Source organism: Schistocerca piceifrons, chromosome X (genome assembly GCF_021461385.2).
Source record: "Schistocerca piceifrons isolate TAMUIC-IGC-003096 chromosome X, iqSchPice1.1, whole genome shotgun sequence".
Lineage (NCBI taxonomy): Eukaryota > Metazoa > Arthropoda > Insecta > Orthoptera > Acrididae > Schistocerca > Schistocerca piceifrons.
Window position 1 is genome coordinate 34,134,042 of NC_060149.1, and position 9,413 is coordinate 34,143,454.

Sequence of the window (9,413 nt, forward strand, 5' to 3'; positions counted from 1 at the left end):
ACTTTTCCGGTTATCGGATTATGGGCGACCAGGAACATCATGAGAAGAATCGGAGCTTCTCTTCGCAAACACTATATTGTCACGCTCAACTCACATAGGCTGGTCAAGACAGGATAACTCAGATATACGAGGTGCGGCTAGAAAAAAACCGGACTGATGCTGGAAAAAACATTTATTTACAATTATTTACAATTTCATGTTATCTCCTTCAATGTACTCTCCTCCTCGGTCTCTACACCGCTCCATACGAATTTTCCACTGTTCATAGCAATGCTGCAGATCATTTTCGGTAAGTCCACACATTACTTCCGTCGCTTTTTCTTTTACTGCTTCAACAGTCTCAAATCTAGTTCCTTTCAAAGCTGACTTGACTTTAGGGAAAAGAAAAAAGTTACAGGGGGCCAAATCAGGTGAGTAGGGTGGATGATCTAAGATGGGAATGTTGTGTTTTGCTAAAAACGTCTTCACTGACAACGCACTGTGAGCTGGGGCATTGTCTTGGTGAAGGATCCATGACTTTTTTCTCCACAAATCGTTCCGTTTTCTCCGTACTCGCTCACGTAGGGTAGCCAGGACGCTAATGTAGTAATGCTGATTCACTGTTTGTCCCTCTGGTACCCAATCAATGTGCACAATCCCTTTGATGTCAAAAAAAAACAATCATCATTGCCTTGAATTTCGATTTTGACATTCGTGCTTTTTTTTGTCGTGGAGAACCAGGAGTTTTCCAATGCATCGATTGGCGTTTAGTTTCGGGATCGTGAGTAAAAAACCACGATTCATCGCAAGTAATAACATTTTGTAAGAAGGTGGGATCACTTTCAATGTTTTCCAGGATGTCAGAACAAATCATTCTTCGGCGTTCCTTCTGTTCAATTGTGAGACACTTTGGAACCATTTTTGAACACACTTTGTTCATGTTGAAACTTTCATGAAGAATCTGCCTAACACTTTCCTTGTCAACTCCTGTTAACTCAGACACTGCTCTGATTGTTAAACGACGATCTTGTCGAACAAGTTTACCGATTTTTTCAATGTTTGCATCAGTTTTTGCTGACAATGGTCTGCCAGTGCGAGTGTCATCACTGGTGTCTTCGCGGCCATCTTTAAATCGTTTAAACCACTCAAACACTTGTGTTCGCGATAAACAATCATCGCCGTACACTTGTTGTAACATTACAAACGTTTCACTTGCAGATTTTACTAGTTTGAAACAAAATTTGATGTTAACACGCTGTTCTTTCTGTACACTCAACATTTTCCGACGCACAGACAAAACGTCAACTACTTAAAACAGACGCCACGGGCAGACTGAGTGCAGGAGGCAGATGAAACTAGAGCAGTAGGCGGAGCGAGAGTCACGTGACAGGCCACGCGACTTTCAGCCTTATTGCATTCGTTTTATTGTTTCACCAGTACTAGTCCGGTTTTTTTCTAGCCACACCTCGTATTATAGACGGTCTGGAAAAACTTCACATCAGACGAAAACCACTTAGACACATGAAACTACAGAATATACAAAGGAAAACCTGCGTCCGAAGAGGAACACCGACAACGTTTTACACAGGATTTGCAGTTCACAAATCAGTCACAGACAATATCCTAGATTTCAGTTCAGTATTAGAAAGAATCTCTGTAATTACCTTCAAATCAGGAAACAAAAGATACAAAATAATCAATGCTTATGCACCGACAAACGATCACAACAGAAAGAAACGACAAGAAGTCGAAGACTATTAGGAAGACATGAAAGAAGTAACAAATAAAGTACCAGGCGGACATGTTCATATTGTATTAGGAGACTTCAGTGCGCGACTGGGGAAGGAGATGATGTACAAGCAAATCACAGGCCCATGCACAGCACACAAACGCACCAACAAGAGTAGGGAACATGTCATACTTGACTGCTAAAATTTTAACTTAAAAATTATGTCAACGTAGTTTCAAAAGCCAAAACTAAATTTCACAATATGGAATATGTCCAGAAACGTATGGGGGAAATTTCAAGTAGGTCATGTAGCCATCACAAGCAAAAATAGAAGGAAAATCCTGAATGTGAGGACAGGCAAAGAATTTTTCGAGTCCAACCATCACCTGCTAAAAGTAAGAATTAGGCCAGTCCCAAGAAACAGAAAGACAACGCCGTAAGTTATAAGACTCAACCCATAATATTTGAAAATAAACAGAGACAAAGTTATTGAAGAAATTAATCAGAGTTCAACAGAAAATTGGACAGACCTCGCAAAGACAATTCAGAATACATTGCGCTGGGTTCGACCTCGTGAGAAACGAAAACATAGATGATAGAACGCAACTTTTAATCAGTCAATTGAACGTAGAATGCAGGCCTGGACGAAGTTGAGCAGCAACATAACAAAAGAGACATGGCAAGATTTCTACAAAGTTCAGAAACAATTCTCGAAAGATATTAGAAAAGCGGAAGGTACATACAACAAAAATAGACCAAATGAAATTGACAAGGTTTGAAGAGAAATAACTCGAGAATGTTCTACAGAATTTTCAGGGTAAATATAAAGAGTTATCTAAATTTTTGCTTCAAAAGAACAGACGGATCTCTGGAAACAACTACACTCCTGGAAATTGAAATAAGAACACCGTGAATTCATTGCCCCAGGAAGGGGAAACTTTATTGACACATTCCTGGGGTCAGATACATCACATGATCACACTGACAGAACCACAGGCACATAGACACAGGCAACAGAGCATGCACAATGTCGGCACTAGTACAGTGTATATCCACCTTTCGCAGCAATGCAGGCTGCTATTCTCCCATGGAGACGATCGTAGATAGGCTGGATGTAGTCCTGTGGAACGGCTTACCATGCCATTTCCACCTGGCGCCTCAGTTGGACCAGCGTTTGTGCTGGACGTGCAGACCGCGTGAGACGACGCTTCATCCAGTCCCAAACATGCTCAATGGGGGACAGATCCGGAGATCTTGCTGGCAAGGGTAGTTGACTTACACCTTCCAGAGCACGTTGGGTGGCACGGGATACATGCGGACGTGCATTGTCCTGTTGGAACAGCAAGTTCCCTTGCCGGTCTAGGAATGGTAGAACGATGGGTTCGATGACGGTTTGGATGTACCGTGCACTATTCAGTGTCCCCTCGACGATCACCAGTGGTGTACGGCCAGTGTAGGAGATCGCTCCCCACACCATGATGCCGGGTGTTGGCCCTGTGTGCCTCGGTCGTATGCAGTCCTGATTGTGGCGCTCACCTGCACGGCGCCAAACACGCATACGACCATCATTGGCACCAAGGCAGAAGCGACTCTCATCGCTGAAGACGACACGTCTCCATTCGTCCCTCCATTCACGCCTGTCGCGACACCACTGGAGGCGGGCTGCACGATGTTGGGGCGTGAGCGGAAGACGGCCTAACGGTGTGCGGGACCGTAGCCCAGCTTCATGGAGACGGTTGCGAATGGTCCTCGCCGATACCCCAGGAGCAACAGTGTCCCTAATTTGCTGGGAAGTGGCGGTGCGGTCCCCTACGGCACTGCGTAGGATCCTACGGTCTTGGCGTGCATCCGTGCGTCGCTGCGGTCCAGTCCCAGGTCGACGGGCACGTGCACCTTCCGCCGACCACTGGCGACAACATCGATGTACTGTGGAGACCTCACGCCCCACGTGTTGAGCAATTCGGCGGTACGTCCACCCGGCCTCCCGCATGCCCACTATACGCCCTCGCCCAAAGTCCGTCAACTGCACATACGGTTCACGTCCACGCTGTCGCGGCATGCTACCAGTGTTAAAGACTGCGATGGAGCCCCGTATGCCACGGCAAACTGGCTGACACTGACGGCGGCGGTGCACAAATGCTGCGCAGCTAGCGCCATTCGACGGCCAACACAGCGGTTCCTGGTGTGTCCGCTGTGCCGTGCGTGTGATCATTGCTTGTACAGCCCTCTCGCAGTGTCCGGAGCAAGTATAGTGGGTCTGACACACCGGTGTCAATGTGTTCTTTTTTCCATTTCCAGGAGTGTATTTAAGGAAACTGCAAAATTCTTAAACATTGTTTTGATAAACTCCGCAATTGCGAGAAGCCTAAAGAAAAATTACTTTTCACGAAAATAGTATCAACCCCAGATTCGAAGCCTCCTTCAATAACAGAGACTGGAGAGATTATAAAACAATTAGAAACCAGCAGAGCCTCGGGAGAATTATCTCTGAGATCTCGAAACTCAAGGACCAAACCAACACCAAGAAATCCATGAAATTCTTACAGAAATATGAAATACAGAGAAAATTCCGCAGGAATTGAAATGTGCGTTGATTCACGCACTCCACAAAAAGGGTGACAAGACAGACCCTGATAACTACAGAGGTGTCTCATTATAACAGGCCACTTAAAAAATTCTGTCCAAGGCATTACTCAACAGACTAGAATCACAAGCTGATACAAAGATAGGTGAATACCAATCAGGCTTCAGAAAAGGAAGGTCCTCTATTGAACAAATTTGGAATCTGCGAACGCGCCGGCCGTTGTGGCCGAGCGGTTCTAGGCGCTTCAGTCTGGAACCGCGCTACCGCTACGGTCGCCGGTTCGAATCCTGCCTCGGACATGGATGTGTGTGATGTCCTTAGGTTAGTTAAGTTTCAGTAGTTCTGAGTTCTAGGGGACTGATGACCTCAGCTGATAAGTCCCATAATGCTCAGAACCATTTGAACCATTTTGAACCAGCGAACGCTCCTGAAGATTAGACAGAGTCATGTTCGTAGACTTAAAGAAGGCCTAAGACTTCATACATAGGCAGATTCCCTTTGAAACATTAGAAGGCAATGGAATAGAGAGAGAAACTAGGACAGTCATACGACAGACACCTACAAACACCACATCCTAAATAAAATTTGTGGGAGAAACTTAAAGCCATTCGAGATACATACAGGGGTTAGACAGGGAGATGGTCTCTCATCGCTTTTATTCAACACTGTCTTGGACAAAGTTATTAAACAACGTGAAGAAAAAGTAAAGGAATTCAATTAGGATGAACGCATCCAAACAAGATTATCATAAAATGCCTGGTATTTGTAGATGACTTGGCAATAATCAGCCACAACAGACAAGAAGGAAAAGAAGCACTGTAATACATACGTGAAGTCTAGGTTAACAGAGTGGAAAATTTCAAATATCTTGGGGAATATATAAAACAGCGTGATCACGTAGATTTACTAAAGCGCTTCCTGCCTGTAAAGTTGCCATATCCTGTCAGTATAAGTAGCCCACATGCACAGGAACGCCACACACATTGTGGTCAGTGTGGTGTTCACCAAAAACCGAGGCAACAAAGCACTATACTTCAAGTAGTGCAACGAAGTGCAAAGAATAGTTACGACAATGAATTAGGGCTAAAATACAGATGTTAAAATTAACTGCAGATGACTATTAATGCGAGATCCTTCGGATAAAACTGATTTTGAAACCATAGTGTCTTACGTTCTGAACTACTTTTAGTCTCAGACCTAAAACGTTCTTACCCAGTTCTTTCGATTTCAAACGTGAGAAAAGTTACAAATTTCTCCAGTTTTCTAGACAAATTAGTTGCTTACGTCTAGAAATCACTGTACCTTTCCCATTACTTCTAGGTGAATTCATATTATAAACGATAATCCGTGATCTCAGTATTGTTGCCCAAAATACTAAATTTATATGTATTTCATGTCTCCTTTTCTCTCTCCTTTCCCCTTTTCATCTTCCCTTTTCAAACTCTTCTCTTCTTATGTTTGACTGTAATATAAATATTGTTATGTAAGTAAGGCAAACGATATAATTAACATAGTGAACACAACATGAAACATTTTCATGCTCACACACTATCTGTAACTATGCGCTAAATATCTATGCCTGCACTGAGAACAATTAATTGTTTGATTTTATGCAAAAGAAAGCATGAAAAGCGTAGTCTGTCGACAATAAAGAAGTAAATATGTAGGTAAATAAACACTATAGTGAAGGCGAATTTTTAGTGGCTTAACAACAGGAAACAATATAGATTAAGAGTTCAGCGCCAGTCAAGTATTAGGTCATTATGTACGGGCTTAAAAGAACTGTTGACTATAAATTATAAATAGATAAAATTGTAACTAATTTACATAAAAGTAATTAATGCACTGTCACTCGATTCATTGATATCATTTTAGAAGTATTTGCGCCCAATTTAAATGCTATTTGAGTGTGTCAGATTTATACTAATACCAGAGTCACAAATAATTTGAAATTAATAGTGAGCAAAATATGATATCACAAACTAAATAATAGGACATTGGAAACAGCGTTCTGCTCTTGTACCGGCAGCAAACACTAGAACTAGACGTTCAGATGTGGCCGTGGAGTGTACTCTGATTCATCTTATGTATAGTATGTCAAAAAGATTTCTGTTAAATTAGTCCTCTCACATATACGAGAAATTAAATTACTAATTTATTTAGTTAGTCAATTATAATTTCAGTATCTAAGACACGTTTCGCGACAGGCTCTACTAAATTCAAAAATCACCGTCCTCTTACCCATAGTTTATTGTGAGGGTGAGTGCCTTCCTTACCGTCTTTCTGAAATTAATAAAAAAAATCCTTAAATATCTGCAGGAATATTTCCACCTCTACAGTAACAATATGAAGCGTAACTAGGTCATAAAGTACAAGATAACGACTTTAGTTTACGTTCCGGTTCATTTCAGGCACAGTGGGACATGTAGCCAATGTCTGCAGGCCGCCTACATTAGAACGCGTGATGTAAGAAGTAGCCGAGGTGTGTGCAGTGACAATGTGAACCTCTGCCACGGCTCAACTCATAATTTGATGGACCATATTATTTCCCTTCAGCTCTTCTCCTTTTCTCGCTCTTTATCTTTCGCCCTTTTTGCCATCGTCCGCGACCCTCTTTCTCTCTGCTCTTCCCTCTCTCTTTCTCTGGAAGCATCCATCCGCGTAATTGACGGGCTTTAATTGTGTTATTCGAAAATAACATCTCTATCCGATTACGGGAACATCACTTGAGCTAGCTCGAAAAAAAGGGAGAAAGAGGCTTAGCGATTGTGAGAGTATCCGCTACTCTCATTTAACGCGATGAAAGCTGCAGTGAGCACGGCTCCAGTAAGCCTCGCAGAATGTTCTGCTTAAGCACCCTCCGGCTCCCACTATTATTCTCCGGCAAATGAGTTTTAAGGAGCTAACGAACCTGCTAAGAATAACTCAGGCTTCCTAATACGGCTAAATTAAGGGAAAGACATTTTACGGTCCTTGTTGCGATATTCTTAACACTGTAGTGTTTGTTGGCACGTAGCGAGTTGACAAGCCGAGATATCCTTCAACTGGAGTCCATCACACTAATTAAATTAGTTCACATTCAGCTTCCCTTTTCTTGGCAATAACGCTATTCGTTACATTAGAAATTAATAGCAACTGATAGTCGATCTACATACACACTCATGAAACCACCTTTTATGTGGACTGGTGGGCACTTATGGCACCACTAATTTATCCCGTCGTCTCTCTTCCTTTCTCGAAGAGTGAGGGATAAAAATGACTCTCCGTAGGCCTCCTTATAAGCTCTAGTACCTATAATTTTTTGGTAGTCATTTTGTTAAACATCCTTACATACGCATTTTCACACAGAAGAAATACACTATGTGATCAAAAGTATCCGGACACCTGGCTGAAAATGACATAAACGTTCGTGGCGCTCTCCATCAGTTGTGCTGGAATTCGATATGGTGTTGTCCCACCCTTACCCCTGATGACAGCTTCCACTCTGGCAGGCTTACGTTCAATCAGGTGCTGGAATATTTCTTGGGGAATGGCAGCCCATTCGAAACAGAGTGCTGCACTGAGGAGAGGTAGTGATGTCGGTCGGAGAGGCCTGGCACGAAGTCGGCGTTCCAATACTTCCCAAACGTGCTCTGTACGATTCAGGTCAGGACTCTGCGCCGGCCAGTCCATTACAGGGATGTTATTGTCGTCTAACCACTCCGGCACAGGCTGTACAGTATGAACAGGAGCTCGATCGTATTGAAAGATGCGATCACCATCCCAGAATTGCTCTTCAATAGTGGGAAGCACGAAGGTGCTTCAAACATCACTGTACGCCTGTGCTGTGACAGTGCCACGAAAAACAATAAGGGGTGCAAGCTTCCTCCATGAAAAACACGACCACACCATAACACCACCGCCTCCGAATTTTACTGTTGGCGCTACACAAGCTGGCAGATGACGTTCACCGGGCAGTCGCCATACCCACACCCTGCCATCGGATAGCCACATTGCGTACCGTGATTAGTTCCTCCACACAACGTCTTTTCGCTGTTCAATCGTCCAATGTTTACGTTGCTCACACCAAGCGAGGCGTCGTTTGGCATTTTCGGACGTGATGTGTGGCTTATGAGCAGCTGCGCGACCATGAAATCCAAGTTTTCTCACCTTCCACCTAACTGTTGTAGTACTTGCAGTGGATCCTGATGCAGTTTGGATTTCCCGTGCGACGTCCTGTATAGATGTCTGCCTGTTACGCATTACGACCCTCTTCAACCGTCAGCGGTCTCTGTCAGTCAACAGACGAGATCGGCCTATACGCTTTTGTCATGTACGTGTAACTTAACGTTTCCACTTCACTACCACATCGGAAACAGTGGACCTAGGGATGTTTAGGAGTGTGGAAATCTCGCGTACAGAGGTATGGCACAAGTGACACCCAATCACCTGACCTCGTTCGAAGTCCGAGAGTTCCGCGGAGCGCCTCATTCTGCTCTTTCACAATGTCTAAAGACTACTAAGGTCCACGATATTGCTGCGAGCATGATCGATATCACGTGAGTGTCATGTGAATGTGGAATCGTGGGTTCAGAGGCTTCATACTCAACACTATGCAGGGGTTCATCGTTTCCCCGCAAGTAGCGCCCGAGAGGGCAGGCATGCTTTACGTTGGATTTACAGGATCATATCCATGGCACATAACTTGAGTCACGAAATGAGTTCATTGTTTTCAGCTGCGAGCTGCCCCTTATCTCTGGCACTTCCCTTTATGTTCTTCTCTCTATGTCCCAGCATTAGCCCACGCATTACGAGTCGTGCTCCAACTGATAGTGCCATCGTTGTCCATATTCCTCGTACTGTCGATAAGTGTTCTTCTGCAGTGATTACAACTGAGTGGACGCTCCAGCGAGACACCCTGTGATCTTTCACAATTTCGCACTCAGTTCTATACCGCTGTTATTTTCACAGGATACAAGAAGAAGAACCCATGCGGACATTTTTTGATTTACAAATAAAGTAAGTAATTCGTTACCTAATACGTTAATTTACAAAATTTATCATTACTACTTCTCTTCTTAAAAAATAAAACTTTATATCTCTTGTTTTAACTCATTTTATAATTTATTTTACTCACGAAAC